This window comes from Numida meleagris, chromosome 2 (assembly GCF_002078875.1).
Source record: "Numida meleagris isolate 19003 breed g44 Domestic line chromosome 2, NumMel1.0, whole genome shotgun sequence".
Classification (NCBI taxonomy): domain Eukaryota; kingdom Metazoa; phylum Chordata; class Aves; order Galliformes; family Numididae; genus Numida; species Numida meleagris.
Genome location: NC_034410.1, coordinates 1777176 through 1795528, shown reverse-complemented (window position 1 = coordinate 1795528; position 18353 = coordinate 1777176). Strand labels below are relative to the sequence as shown.

The following is an 18353-nucleotide window of genomic DNA, read 5'->3' as shown; positions in this document are numbered from 1 at the left end:
AAGAATAACAATATTTTTGCCTGTGGTTCAGGTCCCCTTGCAGCAGGGCATCCACAATGTGGGAAAATAGAGGAGAGCTTCTTTGCTGTTGCTATGGTCAATTAGTCTTGTGGTTAATCAGAGGGTTTAAATTCCTCAGGCCTTCAATCCTGGACTATGATGCTGTACATAATGTGAGATTAAACTCAAAAACGCACACTGTACACAACATTCATGGAAATAAGTAGTTCTCCCAGACTAATAACTATTCTCTCATTCCTTTGGGTCTTGACATGCCGTGGCTTCAAACTCAGGTTATTTCGTGTTCATTTGCCTTCTTTGTGGCCCTGTGTGAGGTCTTTCTGGAGTTTAAGCTGGAGGACAGCCAAGGTGTCAAAGGGACACCTTTCCTCCGAGCTGCTGAGTGGAATGTCCTAAGTTTATGAACACTGGAGTAATTCTAGGTATATGGCCCTCATGAGCACCATCAATCACAGACTTTCATTTCAAACTCTCCCTACTTTTTATGGCACTTCCCATGGCTGGCTAAGAGGAATGCCGTCCCCTCCACCAGATCACTGCAGCCTACTGAAGTTGCTGAGCTGGGTGCTAAGTTGTTTCTAATACCCAGCGGGGCACTCCCAGCAGATTCCCGATGAGGACTGTGAAAATCTGAGAATGAAGAAAAGAAACAAAACACACACACACAAAACACTCTTAAATATTCCAACCCAACCTAAGTTTAGCATAAAACTAACTGTCTCAGTGACAAAACGTAGGTAAATAAATGTGGCTACGGACCATTCTCATGGAGAAATGTACTCTCCCCAAGAACTCACGGCACTGATAGGTAGGAGTCTGTGGGACACGGTGCTAACATCTCAGGCACTTCTAAGTGTACTGATTTACTTATCTGCTGATTTATTTATCTGTCACTTACAAAGCCCTGGAAGTTTTGGACATGGTTTAGTGGGCAGTATTGGTGGTAGGTGTATGGTTAGATGTGTGGTCTTGGACATCTTTTCCAGTCTTAGCGATTCTAAATACGTTTTGAATTTAGTGATAATCTCAGGGAATATTATCTATGTTAAAATATTGCAAACAAGAAAAGAAACAAGCAAGATAGACATTGATCATTTAGATTCATCTTTCTCAGAATAAACAAGGAATTCAAATATCCAGACAGGCATGAAGGCTATCAGAATAGGAGGAAGGACACATTTTACAAAGCTGCTCATGAAATAAGCAGAACAGACCTAGTTATGATTATGTGCTGTTTATACCATTTATTGGAGATTTCCTCTGTAATCAGTCTCTGACGTGGCAGAATCATAACTTCCCATTAGACCATGTCAATCCTACTCCAACTCAGTGGCAGCTAACAAGACAGGTAGACAAAGCTTCCTCCTGCCTGTTTGGGAATTTGCTGGTGAGACACACACTGGTTTCAAAGGGCTGCTTGATTGCTTCTGTTTAATGAAAAAATGTCATTTCATTCCAGAAAAACTCTTAGGTTCACAGGCAGCTACTTGCTAAGTTTCTGCTAGATTAAGAGTAAAATATCCCATCAAAGTTCAAAAAGTTTTCCAAGAAATTTGCTATGGGTTGGTGCTTGGGGAAACAGGTTGAATGAGAAAACAAGAGTCGGTGGCCAGCCTGTGATATTTTCCATGGAGCAGTAGTATATTCAATAGCCCTCTCTCCTTCTGTGCATCTCTTTGGCTTCCTGCAAGGCTCAGCTGACTATCTCCCCAGACAATATAATTTATTGATGTTACAGGGAGGATACAAAATCACTCTGAAAGCGTCTATATGGATTCTAAGGGAAGAAAAAGAAAATAAAAAGAAGAGCTTTAAAGGAAGAAAAAGAAAATAAGCATAAAAAGAAAGGAAAAGAGAACTCAGGGCTGCATTTCCTGCAGTTCAGACCAGCATGCTAACTTCAAATTCGATCTGTTTCATTTTAACATATGGCTCAGACCTGTGTATGAAACGTGCTTTCCAAAAAGCACATGCAAATGTAGTCCTGAGTCCTAAGAGAGGACTCCTTTCCTGTATGAAGCAGAAGGAAACATTGCCCTCCTGGGGACAATGAGCTGCAGTAGTATCAGAGAGTCTGATCCCACATGTTGCTCCTGGGTGCTCCGGAGAGCCTGAGCCTTCCCTGGACTCCTAGGAAACAGGAAAATGGATCTCAACAATGCAGGTTCACCTTCCCGTGTAAGATCTCCTCTTGCCAGTCCAGAGCCCTCCAGAATCAAGTCTGTGAGATACCCCTGGCTTCAGCACTGTACCCTCTCTGGCTTTCCCACTCTCCTCCTTTACAACACAACCCCCTTTCTTCCTTTGCCTTCTGCTTCACCCTACCTTAAGCTGTGTCCAACAGTGGCTGAAATGGCAGAGGACTGTCATTGTCTGACATGGAGTTGGCCAACCCAGGACCAAGGAGCACACAGGCATTCTCCCCAGCAGCACCGCTCCTCCTCCAGCCTTCCCAGGCATCCATCTCCCAAGGCTACAGTCACTGGCTTTGTCCAGTTATTCTGCTGTCTTGAGGGAAACAAGGAGGGTATTTTCTTTGCTAGTCCCTTAATTCCGTCAGCAAACATTTCCCCCCCCAGACACACACAAAAAAAACCATGAGCTGGGAAGAATCGCTCTATGCACCATCTTGCATTTGCCAAATGGATTAGCTAATAATTGCTGGGTGTCTCAAATGCAAAAGGGCTCCTGAGCCCTGAGCAGGACAGGGCTTGGCCTGTATTTACTTTATTTATCATTATTATTTCCCTCCTCCTTTCTCACCCTTGACAAAACCCTGACCTGTTTCCTAAATCCTTTCTTTTGGGAACAAGGGAGGGACATGGGGTCTTTCATTAGCAAAGCCTGTGAGCCTAAAAGTGAGTTTGGGAGGCAGGATATTGACCTTTGAGGCACCTAATGCTGTATTACAAGGTCTAATCCTACATTCCAGGGCAGCCTGAAAAATGAGGAAAGGAGGAGTAGAAAAGAAGATATCACCAACTGTGCAAAATACATTCATTCCAAATGAAACAGGGGTCATTGCAAGGGAGGTGACGAGACAGAGGGCAAAAAGGAGCCAAAATAGATTTGAGTGTATTTTTTTCTGGGGATATACAGGAAATTCTCAAGTGCAAAGGGTCTCTGGAATTATTTACTGAACGGATAATTTCAATCTCCCTCCTTCACACCACTTGCCATCCTCTACTGACAGTTATCTGCTCATGGCTACCATAAAGCATCTATCACACAAGCAGTGATGTCAGAGCAGTTGCAGTCCCCGCCAGAGCCAGGGAGCACCTAGCAGTGTGGTGGGTAGGGATATGGTTGAGTGGTGGTCATGGGAGAAGCTTCACAACAGCTCTCCTCTCTAGACTAAGTGTGGAATGACCAAAACTGCTCCATCCTCTCACCCAGGGGATGATGGATAATACCATGAGACAGATGAAGCTCTCCCTCTTTCCATGTTACATCACCCAGCAGATTCCACCACTCAGTCCCTCTCAACAGGTGGCAGTGCCTGGTGCAGCCCTAGGACAAGCCAGTCCCCATAGTCTCACTGCTCAGATATTTTGCTTCTGTATGTTGTAAGGATGTCAGGATCTGACTTCATGCAATAACACCTATACGAGCCATAATGTCATCAATATAGGTCTTCCTTCGTGGTACTGCTGTGCATTCACACAGTGAAGTGGAAACAAAAGGAATTTCAACAGGACAAAGATAAAAAGCAGAACTCCAAACAATCCATAAATCCGCTGGAATGGAAAAAAAGAGAGGAGAAAGAAGGGCCAGCATTTGGAAACACCTTTATATGGATGCTAATGTCATTAGTGGTGATTCAGAGCACATCTCAAGGTTTTGGTGTGCACCAAAATGAAGAACACTAAGTTGAGAAAATGGTATTTTCATCGCAGTCTCTTCTCATTCCCCAGTAGTGCAGAGTGGGGCCCAAGAACAACGACTGTCAATGGGTTGGTTGGTTTTTATGGTTTTTTTTTTTATGAACAGCAGTGACAAACCAAAGAACAGTGCCCAAAGTCTGATAGGACTTAGATATCTGTTGAGCGTCTGGGTGGTTTTACCTTGGAAAATACTTTTCCAGGAAGAGAGATGTAAATATCTCATGGGAATACATTGTTTTTTATATAACATTTTGTTGAAAAAAATGCTTCAGGATGAAAATTTCCTTCTCTGGCATGGACAGGGTGGAATGATTTGTGACATTCAAGCGATTTGGGGCAGAGAGGGAAAAGAATGGGATTAGCTCCTTGGTAAAGTTTAGAGTGGTTTTAAATTACAGAATTCTCTCAAAGCCAAAGTCAGATCCCGCATATTTTGTGTTCCTCCCAGTCTGCCTCTTCTCTGCAGATGAATTCACTGATACACACCCATCTCCAAACCCAGACAGCTAACTAATAATTAGATTTCATTCATGAAATCTCATGAAAGATCCAAGAATCTCAGAGTCCTGACTCCCCACAAAGTCTGAGGACAAGTGAGAAAACTGAGATTCTGGCTTGAGATTTGAGAGCTGGGTGCAATCACCTACATAGCGATCGCCACTGACTGCTGTAAAATTGCTCTGAGTTCACATTCCCTGATCACATTCTTGCTTCTCTGCACAGAAAACTCACTTATAAACTGTTATTCTCTTGGTTTACATTCATGCGAATTAAACAAAATAAACCAAAGCAAATTAGCCCTGACTAGCTTTGAGTTCACTCCCTCTTGCAAGACACAAACCAAGGCTTTGCTGACGGCATAGCCAAAACCAAAAGACAATTAAACTCCCAGTTCCCTTTAAAACTAAATGATCCTCTCCAGATTGTGGGTTATGCTCTAAACCAGACAGTGAATCCATTAAAGGATAGATAGAAAAGTTCAGCACTGTGGGACTCAGTTGCACAGCTCTTTAAATGGTGCAGATCATTGTCACTGTATGAACTTTCAGGGATCCTGACCTGATGGACTTCTGGTTCAGGATCTGAACATTCTACTTCTTAGCTTAGGCAGGAAAAGTATGTTTGTTATTCCAGAGAAAAGCTTGTTCTTTTTTTTTTTTTCCCTCCTGGATTCACTGCAGCCAGCAAGGAGAAAAGAGGGGTTGGAGAAGCTCATTGCCTTGCTAATCTGTGGTTTGCACAAGAGCTGTGGAAAGGCTTCTTGAAGGAAAACCAAACTGGCTTCAGGAGAAAGCCAAACCCAAGCGTTTGGGAGGGATACAGGAGAGAGGATGAAGCATGGGGAGGGGGAAGAGGTCAAGGAGGGTAATAAGAGCTGTGTGTGGTACTTCCACATAGAGAAAAACATCTTGAGGAATGGGTTTGGGATTCCTTCCTTTGGAAACATTTGAAAAGAGGAGCTGAAAATGTCATTTAAGAAGAGGTTAGAAATGTTTAAAAATTGAAATACGCCCCCCAAAAAACCTTGTGTCCTTGAAGGTTTCCTCTCTCATCAGCACTCCCGTTCCAGGAGAGCACGCTGGGTAAGGCTACGTGACCAATGAATGCGTCCTGACCCCAAACACACCACAAGAATAATATAGATCTTACATCGCACTTTCCTTTGCGAGAGTTCAGAACGCTTTATGGGAAAAGTTATGTTTTCCACAAAAAAGAAAAAAAAATGTTTTCCAACAGGAACTAGAACCAGGAAAAAAAAAACTTTCAGAAATTTTCCCTTTGAAAACATAAAATCTAGAGGGGAAAAAAACATGTAGGGGAAAAAGTGTTTTGTTTAAAACCAAAACATTTCACTTCTGAGAGGAAAGCCGAGGCATGGGTAGGTTAACATGGCTTGTCCAGAAACCCACTCGAGACTTGCACCTAGATCTCCTCAGCCACAAGCCAGTCTGCCTTCACTTAAACTGCAATGTCAACAGAGATTTCAGACAAACACTGAAAAATAAGTGCAGTATTAGCAGCGAAGACGCCGGGTTATAAACCAAGCTCTTTGGAGATCTCCATGCCCACACACGTGCTATTCATCACTGGCATACGCAGCTGAAAAGAAAAGCAGGCTGTTCCCAGAGAGGCCATTCACCCCTGTTATCCCCCCGGAATAACCAACCCACTAACAGTGTGTACAGCACTCCTTGAGCCATCTGCTCATCTGCTGTGTGTAATACCACAAGTATTATGTACGTCAGGTCAAGTTGAACAGGCACAAGCCATCGCCAGGGCTCTGAAGTTTCTGCACTCTCCACTCACGCAACTTCTGTGAGTGAACTGCCCCAAATGACAGCGAGTTTCAGTCTCTCCAAGACATCAAGGTTTTCTCCTAAGCAAACAGCATGTTAACCCTGCATGGAGTTTTTATGGAACACACGGATCATGTCACGTATGGAGACTCTCAAGATGTCATCTGCCACTTCAGCGGTACTAAGAGAGCCAAGAATAGCAGAAACCCAGAGCAGCACATACCCTTGGGTACTCTACAGCTGTGCTCAAGTCTGGAAGACATGTAATTTTCACACCATTTCTCACCAACCTACATTCAGACAACTCCATTTTCCCAGCTCTGTGGTCTAAACACGCCAGTCTCCAATTTTCACTCCGTTTCCTTGTTCAAATGAGCTTTCAGTACCCCTACATAAAACACTTGGAGTCCACTGTGTTTTGGTGCTCTGATTTATACTGCCTTCTGGAATTGGCTCCTCTATTAATAACTAATTCTGTAAGCAAACAGAGGGAAACAAACAAATTGGGAAAAAGAAACATACCTGGGTGAAGCATGGTGGAGCAGCAGATGTGTCACTCTGCCTCCTTTCTGCCTCCTCCTTCTGTGGGTGAAGAAGTTTTTGCCACCTTCAGCACTAGCTTTAGCTATTTCTCCAAGTTAACCATGCACACTCATACAGCCAATAAAGGTAGGCAGGTTTCCAAGGAGAGCATTCATCCTAAAGAAAGAAGGAGGAATTGATTATTTAGGGGGGAAAAATATAAATTTAAGTATTGTCAGTCATCAGCCACCATCTGTACAGTGAACAGCATAACAGATTCCTCTCTCAGCTGGAATCAGTCTCATAACATCAATACCCTCTCAATAAAGGAAGCCAATCTGTTCCAGATGAACAGAGAGATTGTCATGAATTTCACACCTAAGAACAGCATTAGGCATAGCCAATCTAAACTGTCACCAAACCAGAGAGAAGAGGATGCAGAAAAATACCTTGTAAGGTGAATTATTTTTATGGCATTGTGGAAATTGGAGAAGAAATGCTGGACTTGCAATAAGACCTAGAAATAAACCCAAGAGTTGGTCTCCACATATGTCAATACCCCGTGTTACAGCAGTATTGCACAGCCATGCCCCTGCTGTGTCACCCTGCTAGCTCTAATATCTAGGGCATTCAAAACAAACTGGGATTAGATCTTTAAGCCTGACTTTTCTCCTCCTAACAGAGCTGGGCACTCAGCTCTTACTGAACGTCCCTTCTACATTTCTTCTGGGCCTTTGGAAACACTATGTTTTTATTGCTGCTGTTCTCTTCAACTGATTCAACTCCAGCTTTACATAAGGTGCTGGAGCACAGCATGGCAGCAGAAGGGTTAACACAATACCTAAGGCATGCTTTCCACATTCAAAGCAATTAAAAGTTGGACTTCTGTGTGATTTACTGTCAGATGTAGTGCTCAGAAATATCACCCTTTCTCATTCCAGTGGCCAATAACTCACTGAATTCATATCCCCTCAGGTCCAAGAAATTCAGATATCATGTTCTCAGTGCATTTATCTACTGGCTTTTTTGTTAGGTTTTGTTTTCATTGTTTTAAAGGTCTACAGTATAGATGTTAAAAGAAGCTCCACATGAGCAAAAAAACCATCAGCAACTGACAGCAAAGAGAGAAACTGTAGATTAGTCCTTGACAGTCACTATCTCTTCCAGATATGCCTTCTCCAGGCACCAGTTGATCAAGGTCAAGAGAATCCCTGTCTCCCATGATGAAATGAACTCTCTACAGAGAAGCCAATGTAATAGTCATCTCTGGCTAACAGCCGCTGTGAAGCATGAGAGACGAAGGTCGACTTCAAGGAGAAGCATGGGGTTCATGTAACCTGTTCTACCAGAATGATAACCCATTTTTACCTGAAAGGAGATTGTGACAAGATGGGGGGTCAACGTCCTCTCCCACGTAACTAGCAACAGGACTAGAGAGAATGGCCTCTATTTGTGCCAGGGTAAGTCCAGGTTGGATATTAGGAAAAATTTCTTCTCTGAAAGAGTGGTCAGGTGCTGGAATCACTGTTCCTGGAGGTGTTTGTAGAAACATTTAGATGTCGTACTGAGGGACGTGGTTTAGTGGGGAAATATTGGTGGTAGGTGGATGGTTGGACTGGATGATCTTGGAGGTCTTCTCCAATCGTGGAGATACTATGGTTTCATGAATCTGTTCTGATCTTCAACACAATTACTGCTGCTGGAGCCCTCTGTGCCTCTGATTGGGATTAAAAAAAACACACTAATTTACATGAGGGTCAGATTTGTTCTCAAAGGCAACAACTGAGAACTGGCTTCTCTTAGAATATGTCATCACTTAAAAAAAAATAAAGAAAAAGAAAAAACTACAGGAATGCGTCAAAGGCATAGAAAAACTAAAGAAACATCAAAAAAAAAATCAATCTACCCACACATGTACTTTTCTCTAAACCATGAAAAAAATTTGGCTTGGACTGAACTGAGTTGAATATGAAGACCAAAACCAGTCACTAATTAATGGTGTCTGGTTTTCTGGTATTTATGCACCATAAAAATTAATAAGGGACTTCTCTGGGAAAATAAATGGTTAGCTGGAAAGCCAATTTTAGCCTTTGTTTTTTTCAGTTAGTCACAGCCACTCCATGAGATCTATTGAAACTTCAAGCTGGTTAATTCCCAGGAACTTCCAGGGATGTACCAAAGCCAACTCTTCAGATGAAGAGTCAATACGCTCTCCCTGATACCCACATACAGAGACTGAGTGTGAAATTTAACTGCGTAAGCTGACTCCCAGAATTCGTTTTCTCTAGCTATATGTAAGCAGAAAGAACAAGCACTTCACTAATATTAACTTCCAACAGATCTGATATACTGCATTCTGGCACTACGTCTAGATACTGGGTTAATCCTTAAAACAAATGGACATGGTAATAAATACTGAACCTAAGCTGGAAAACTCCGCCTCCCAGCACTTTTAGCTGGTGCAGAGCTGCAGAAGCAATAAAAGAAGGCTACACAGACAGCAAACAGCAGATATAGAGCACAAACACATTTCACTTAGCCTCACTATGGGTGCAGATATCTGAAGTTCCCATGCTCCTTATCAGTCTCCCGAGAGGAAAATCCATCGCACCATCACCACCCCACCCGGGGAAGCAGCATATAGCAGCTTGGGTGTCCTGGCAGAAGCCAGCACACTACATCCTGCTGAGTATACCCCAGTGCAGAACAACAGAACTCACCAAAACAACCTGCTGGGCACAGAGAAAATGAACCCAGGAGCCCACATGGATGTTTTCACAAGAAAGACCAGCACTGGTATCACATCCTTATGTAGCAACTGCGAGCCTCAGCTGGAAACTCTTAGCCCAATCTTCAGCTGCTGTAAATCAGGATAGATTCTGACACTGACAGAGCTCTGCTAATTGACATCATCTGGGGATCTGGCGCTGCTCTTCTTTTTTACTTTTTTTTTTCTTTTAATTTTCTTTGCAGTTCTCCTGGAATCTGTGACTTGAGCTTTTCCTGCTAATGAACCCACTTCCTTCACCGGCACAACATGGGAGAAGGAGCCGATGGGCACTTCTAGGCAGCAAGGTCTTCTTTGAGGCCTGTGGAGAGCTGCAGGTGTTTGGCTTCAGATGAAAGGAGGAGCCAACAATGCTGGTTTATTCCTGACATTAGCTCTGATATTTTGATGAAGTATTTCAGTGATGTCAGAGCCAAACCTTAGGAAAAATATATATATATGTAGTACACACAGTTTGGACCAGTGAATGTCTTAAATGTACGTGATTATTTTGACTATGTTGATTTAGAGCACCAGCGGTGCTGAATCATGTTCAGCCAAAGAAATATCACGCAGACAAAATTTACTTTTCTCTTTGCAGAAAGAGGGAAGAAAAATTACGCTGAATCAAAAGATGAAAATATGCACCCGTTCAAAAATGTCTTATTTTAATTATACTCTTTCTTAAGAAGGCAACCACAAAACACAGAGATGTTTAATGCATTAAGAACATAGTCTCCTGGACAGAATAATCTGAATTTAGTCAACCCACCGGCCTGCTTCTCACTGGGTGGGCTCTGGCTGGGGAGGCAATAGGTATTCACTTGATTCCCTTAGATTAGGCCAATGTGCCACAGCTTTTATAGAATCATAGAATCATGAAGGTTAGAAAAGACCTTTGAGATCATCAAGTCCAACCATCAGCCCATCACCACCATGCCCACTAACCATGTCCATAATTACAGATGGTATCTAATAACCTTTGCTAGTAGACTGTCAGCATGAACTCTATGGGAAAACAGATTTTGATCAGACAGCAGAACAGACCTGAATGACATTTAGTACCCCGTGCGCTCAATGCGCTCAATCCTCAGCAAGTTTGCAGGCTAAGCTGAGTGGTGCAGTTACAACAGAATGTCATCCAGGTGGACTTTGACAATGTCAAGGTTGACCTTGAATGTCATCCAGAGGGACCTTGACCAATGCAGAAGGTGGGCCCAGGAGAACCTAATGAGGTTCAACAGGGCCAAGTGCAAGGTGTTATGGGTAGACAGAGATAGAACAAGGTGGAATGGTTTTAAACTAGAAGAGGGAAAAATTAGATTTGATGTCAAAGGAAAGTTTTTCACTGAGAGTATGGCGAGGCCTCTGGCTCAGGCACAATCCAGAGAAGCTGAGGTGCCCCATCCCTGGAGTGCTCAAGGCCAGGCTGGATGAGCACTGGGCAGCCCAGTGATGGGCTGGATGACCTTTGAGTTCCCTTCCACCACAAGACATTCTATGATTCTGTGATTCATTCAGCTCTTCCCATTTTCCTGAAAGGCTGAAAAGGCAGAAATATCCCACATCATTTGTGAGACACAGTTGGATGAAGAGATTGAATCTGAAAGCCTGGCTTGAGGCAGAGCCATGTAAAGCGTCTCTGCAGAAAGTGTGAGTTTCTTGAAGTATTATCACAAGGACAGTGAAAGTCTGCAGATCTCTCCTTGCCCCTTGCTCTGCTCGTCTAGAACAGGGAGGACAACAACAAACTACCTCACAGGACCCTAAAGAAACAATGTTCACACATAAATACGGAGAGCCTGCCCCAGAATATAACATGGAAAGACAAAGCAAAGACTTAGATATCATAGCACAAGTACCATCAGACAGTCATCCTCCCTCCAGCAGTTGCTGCCTGTGGAGCTCTACTCCATTTTGGGTAAGGGAGGGCTGCATTCAAGTTTCTGTATGTCCTTGGTCAGTCTTAAAGTCATTTGGTCTTGTGCTGTTCTGTCATGGGCCTTCATTTCACTGTTATTTCACGGCAAATGCTCAGATGATGCTCAGACTTGTCTTGATGTGGAGTAAGAATATACGTGAAAGTTCAAAAAACAGTAGCATACTTATGGCACTTGAAAGAAAACCAGTTTCCTAATGACGCTATTTATACTTGCACTCTGTTTCCACTTAGACACAGGCTCACACAGTCATGCAGGCCAGGTCTTGATGGCCCAGAGATGGAAGAAAGGTTGTGATTATGGCCCCATTTCTGCTGAGCTTTCTATGCACCAATCATAGCTCAGTCTGTATCAGGGTAGTTTATTTCTTAAATGTTTGTTTGTTTTAATGTCAAGAACGGGCTATGCAGTCAAAAGGCAAATACACACATTCTCTTTCAATTCAAGAAAAGATGGGTCTGTATTTCCACAAGCGCAAAAGAGATTTTGCACTTCTTTCCACGTGCAACAACTGTTTATCTCTGGTTGAAGTTTCAGTTAAAGATGATTTCCCCATCAGAAATATTTTGTTTTGGTCAAAAAGTTCATTAATATTCAGACAAACAGCAGCACTTAAACACAGCAAGCCCTGAACACAGCGAACAGGTGCAGAAATGGGGGCCATACAGCAATGCTACACCTGTATGTCCCAAGATGTGGTCTCCATATTGAATCCAGTCCTGACACCTCCATGCAGCAGTGTGGGAGCTTTGCTGGGTGTTCTCAATAGGCATTTCAGATCCAGCATTACCCTGAGCTCCAGTAATGCTCCAGATAACTGGACACCTTATGGGACTCTGTACTGATGGGTAGAATCCTTGTAGGCTGAGGACCATCATGTACAGGCACAAACCTTGTGAGCTGGTCCTGAAGCCACACATGAACATGGGGCTCTTTGAAGGTGAAGCATAACTTGCAGTGGCCATTGGGTACCCTGGGAAAGAGGTCTCCTTCCCTGAGGATTTTCCCAGAAAGGCTACAACTGCTCCAAAAGCCCTGTGTGTTACCCAGGCACTAAACCACCCACAAACTGAGCCCCAGAGGATATGGAATTAACTGCTCGTTTCCCAGAACCCTCAGGCAGTTTGTCACAGGCTAATAAAAAAACTAACTGATCATGGGGGAAAACCATAATTAGGCTTACAAAATGTACCTTAGCCTTCTTGTTTTGTTTCAAATATCAGTCCCACCAAAGAAGGAGTATTTTGTGTTTCTATGATTTCCTGAGTGAAATTGAGAGGAAATCATAAAATGCAAAAGAAAAAAAAAAAAAAGAAAGAAAAAAGGAAAAAAAAACTTTACTAATGAAAAGTCCTTATCTTGACATGAAAATATTATTCAGAATCTCTGTGGATTGTTTTGCTAATTTCCAAAATGGATGATCAAATACAGACTGATCCTTCTTTGACTGCCAATATTTTTAATAGGCATCTTAGTCAATGTTAGTACAGCTGTCCCTTCAAATCAGCTCTTCTGATGACTCACACTTGGATTCAGAGATTTCCCGAGGTTTTATCTGCTCTACTAATGCTCTTGGTGGACCCGTCCTTGAATCCCGTCACATGAGAGCAGGAGGTGCCTCCGCATCCAAAACACACAACCCACTGGGCAATGAAAAGGACACACACAATTAAAAGAGTCAGGAAAGGAATTTTAAAAAAAGGGGGGAGGGGAGAGGGGGAAGAAAAATAAAGAGCAACAGGGTCATTTAATGTTCCAACAGATCCACATTTATATATAAAGCACTTGGAACGCTGTATTTCTGCAGCCACCCTTCAGCCTTACTCATGGTGAGATCTCATCACCTGTTTCCCCTTTGAGTCGACGTTTCCAAGGACTTTGGCTTCCTGACATGCAGTTGGAAAATTAAAAGGCAAGAAAGTCTTCACGTTCTGAAAATACTCGACTGCTGCCTGCAAAGCCCCAGGGAAATGTCAACTGCCAATGGAAATGAAGAAGAGGAAGCCACGAGACACTATCCCTACCGTAGAAAACAACAAATGAATTAACGTTCATTTGAGAAATTCAGTTCCTCCCTGATTAAACTTTTTTTATTCATGTCAATTCCACTGAAGATTGGAGGGGATTCGATAGCGGGTTTGTGGAGGGGAAAAACCATCATCTTATGAACGCTCAGTCTTCAGGTGGAAAAGTGCATTCTGGCCGAAAGTCGATGTGTAACATGAGAAAGGTTTTGTGTAGATAAGTGCTGTTTTGTTACTGCTTGGATTGGTCTTGGTCCCCAAGAAAATAAATAGATAAATAAATAAATACATAGAAATAAATGCAGAAGTCTCTGGGCTGAATAGTTTGATTTTGAAGCCTCCAGTAGCTTGAAATATCTCCAAACCTATTAAACCCTGAAACCAAAATAAACATTTTGTCCTCCCTTCATGGAAGCATAAAGAATGTCTTAAGTCAACTCGTCCACTTGCCTGCCAATACCAAATTGCCCTCAAGAACATGTTCTCTAGGGCTTTGTCAAATCAGCTTCAGCATTCCTCAAGCAACAGGGGACTCAACCGTGTTCCTGGAAAGTCTATTCTGTACTCTGCTCCCCTATCCTTTTTAAAAGGCACCACAAAGTGCCTGTTACCTGCTAGTACCCTAGCTGGAGAGGACTTGGATTTTCCATTCTGTGGCAAACTCCCTGTTCTCAAATATCTTTCCCATCTGAATGCAAAGGAAAGCAAAATATTTTCAGTATTTCCCACTGAACACGATTTTGAGAAAAGAAGGACACTTGTAGCTGATAAAAATGTTCATCTCAATGAAGAGAATTTTCATATCGAGTGCAATTTTTGTTGCTTGTATGCAACTGGGATACTACAGCATATAAAATTAAAAAAAAAAAGAAACAGAAAATACAGTCTGAAATTCGAAACCAACATTTTTTTTTTCTTTTTAATGAAAGATTATCAGACATAACATTTGCAAGCCATTTCAATTTTATTAAATTGGCTTTTTCCAACAGTACATCATTGCTTCAGAAAATTTCCCATTGGCTCTCCAACTGGTCTGTGCAACGTCAAGGTCAGAAAGAGTGCTTCTGGTTTGTGCTCTCCAAGAATCTGAACTGCTCCACTATTCCTTTCTCAGGAGATGAATTTCACAGAAGATGATCACAGTGTATCTGAAGGATTCCTTTTAAATTGAAGGAATTTCAATTATTTCCATCAGTGTAATCAGAGGCAGTTCAGGACCTAAGTCTAAATTCAAAAAGAGGATTCTTTTTCTTTTCTCAGAATTTTAATTCTCATCTCTCTGGATTTTCCAGACTTTTTTGTCCACTTAAGAATGTAAGTGTTCCTTAAATTTAAGAAAGCTTAAATACACAGCTCAAGCTACTCTTGAACTTAAATGCTTGTGGTGAATTCACAAACATAGGAAAAAAAGTCAATAGAAATATTTCAGGTTGGATATTAGGAAAAATTTATTCTCTGAAGGAGTGGTCAGGCACTGGAAGGGGCTTCCCAGCGTGACGGTGGAGTCACTGTCCCTGGAGGTGTTCAAGAAACGTTTAGATGTTGTACACATCTTCTCAACTAGAACCCAATCTAGTTTTCAGAGGGAAGCTATTTGTACCATCAGTTGTTTGTTATTGATTCAAAGAGACTCTACCAGGTAAGATGGGGTGGCTCCAGCTCTAGGAAGTGCCAATGAAAGTAAAGCAATGTTAGCAGTCCTCAATGTCTAGGGCTAGTCCTCTTTGCTAGGGCTAAGAAAAAAGCAGCGTTGTGGGTGAGACTGCTCACCAAGATGTCGATCTTTGCCCGTTACCTAACAACAATAACAAGCAGTGGATAAATAGGTGGGATACTCACACGGGGAACCAAAGGAGGGAAATAAAAACGGGTAAAAGAGGAGGGGGTGGGAGGCAAGCGTTAGACTTTCCAGCATTCTGAGAGAACAAGGTTTTATCCTCAGTTGGGGGAAAAACAGATTTACTAAACACGGTGACCTCACTTGTTTGCATAGCATTCGGTAACGTGTGTTTTATTACCTATGCTACCTCCATGCTAGCTTGCAAAGCCTTTCCAGCAGCACTGCGAAGGATGCCGAGCTTATGGAAAAGAAATAAACCAGGCTGAGGAAGGAATGGCACAGCTGGGTGAAACAAAAAAAAACACAACAAAAAATTGGGGTGAGACCATTCCACCATTCTGAAAATGTGAGGCAGAGGTCTTGCTGCCAGCTCACGTGAAATAACATTGGTTATTTCTGGCGAAGGCAGCACCACCTTCCGTGAAACCAGAGGAGAGAGTCCCCAGAACAAGTTTAGTTGGAATCGAAGGTGAGCTCTTTTATTATGGCAAAATTGGGACCCTTGATTGTGGCCATGAGATAAGACCATAATGCATGAAACAGGAAAACTGTTCGCAGCCCAGAGACAAAGCCCTCAAAGCCCCAGAAGCCATTCCTAAGAGCACATCTCTGCCTCTGAGGTTCCTTTTCCAGCTCTTTGCACTGAGAGCATCTGTGAGCTGGAAGGAAGCAAATGAGCCTGTGAACTGAGCACTAAAGTTCAATAGCACTCAAAGACATCACAAAAAAGAAAATCCTGCTGGAATAAAAATAACAAAGGCACACGGAGGGAAACATTCTCTCCAGGGTGAAGGCAAGAGTACTTGTGGTCAGTCCAGTTAAAAAAAAAATAAAATAAAATTGAGCCACCAAGTCACTTGTCTCATCCCATACTTTACAAAAGCAGAGCCTGCCTGCTCAAGGAGCAGACATCACACAGGAACCAGTTCAGCCAAGAAATCACCTACGCTGTTATCCCATACTGGGCCCAAAATAAACAGGGGAGAAGCAAATGAGGAGCAGGTGGGCTGCTGGATCCTGCTGGAAGACATAGATGGTGTTTGGCCAGAGTGAGGTAACCCCTGTCTGAAGACAGACCACTGAATGACCCAGGACCTGCGTAGCTTGCACCCAAGCAACTGATTGTGCATCATTTCTCCATCAGCTGATGAATGCACACAGCTTTACCCCGACAGGAGTGGAGGTGTGGATGAGCAGAATATGGATACCAGAAGAGTGGCTCCTTATATGTTCTCCAATACCTGACTTTGTTTCACAAATGCTTGCTTCATTCCCATGTCCCAGCCTCAAGTAATGTATTTCCTGGCCTCTACTCTGTACCAGGACCACACTTTTTCTTTGTTTTTCCATTTACTATCTCTTTTCCCTCATTTCTTGAATTTTAGTTTAAAAAGACAGACATCTTCCTACCCTGAACCCTTGTTAGGTTTCATCCTCAGCTGCTCCAGCTCCTGGCCATGAAGAACCATGACCTAAGCATCACGTTCCTGAATGCAAATGGTGCTCCAACCTTGCCTTCACCCTCCCAGTGAACCCCTAGAGGCACATACAAAGCAATGGACACACGCTCTGACCTGCTGCATGCGAATCAGGTCCTTTCTCGGCTCTGAACTGCCATGCTACATCAGATCTGGCTTATCTGATGAGCCTTGTTCAGGACAGTAGACACTCACACAGTTGTGTTCATCCGGCCACAGAGCTTTAAGCTCACAGCCTTTTACCACTTGACCTCCCCAGCGTGTTGCTGGGGCAGACAGATGTGAGCTGGCTTCATCCAGAGACCTGGCAAACCTGGTGCAGCAGATCTCCAATGCTGATAATTAACACAAGTCTCATTAAGGTTCCTCAACACCAGGGCGAAAGGCACAAAGCAGCAGTTTACAACAGCAAGTGAGGAAATGAGGCACTGAGGATGGGCACAGCTGATTCTATTCATGTAAATGGGGTCCGTGTTTGACCACCGGTCTCGACTCAGATCCCAACACTGTGGCAGGGAAAGGAGAGCCCGAAGAAGGGAGAGGCACAGCAGGGGACTTTGAGTGGCTCCTATAAGCTGGTAAGCGGGAGAAGCTGTCTCAGTGTCTACTGCACTTAAGAGCCTCTTGTAGATGGGAGAAATGCGTCAGCAGAGCACTTCCATGCACTGCAGCTCAGGGCAGAAATAACAGAATTAGCCAGCATCGCTGCAGCCGTCACCCAAGCAGCTACAAGGGAAGCAGGTGGAAGCTTCATAAGGACAACCTGGACCCAGCCTTGCTCCCAGCAAACCTGACTGGGACCTCTTAATCTGCGAGGTGACCACAGGCAGAAGCACAGAGCTGAATTAGAGGTTGTGCACAATATAAACAGCAAGAGCCGCGTTGCATCAGCTGTTCCTTCCAGCCAATGGTCAGCCATCACGAGGTCTGGCCAGATTTCCCATCTCAGCGGGAGCTCATTTTTTGAAAATGAAACGCCAGCCCATCCCTCCGTTTTTTTTGATTTTCAGGAGGAAATTTCAAGAGGCATGAGTTTCCAGGGCAGGGAGTTGGGTAGAATAACATGCAAACAACCAAACAAACAAAAAAATCCACGTTTTTTGGTTAGCCGCAAGGATTGAGCAATCGTCACGGGGTGTTCTCAGCTGGCTGTTCCAAGGAGCTCTCTCCCAGCTCCACCTGGTGGCAAGAAGGACACTTGGGCTTGGTGCTATGGGCACCTGGCTGGACTTAGGGGACAGTGGGCTCAGTCTGTGGGCTGCCAGTTTGCATTAGTGGCCCTCGTTTTGCATGGCATTGGCTTGTCTCCTCTCGCCAAGTGAGAAGTATCTTGTAGATACTTTCTTATAGAAAGACAAGATACTGATAGAGGCATCCCCAGGTAGCATGAAGTAGTCCAAGGCCCTTCAAAGCCATTAAATGAGTTGAATGCCAATCTCAATCAAGGTAGCTCCAGGATTTGGTCACCTTCTGGCCCAAAATACAGCTCATGTCCACAAATTTCACAGAATCATAGGATGGCTTGGGTTGGAAGGGACCTCGAGGATCAACCCCTCTGCCAGAGGAAGGGTTGCCAACCA

The 18353-nt window shown here is 43.4% G+C and overlaps 1 long non-coding RNA gene across 1 annotated transcript; it reads right to left on the bottom strand.

The window, feature by feature from the left end:
• Positions 982–9500, bottom strand: LOC110394478. The gene is made up of 4 exons (XR_002435648.1): positions 9445–9500; positions 6725–6901; positions 2347–2529; positions 982–2151 (listed from the first exon to the last, which is right to left on the bottom strand). It is a non-coding gene; the product is annotated as an uncharacterized LOC110394478 (long non-coding RNA).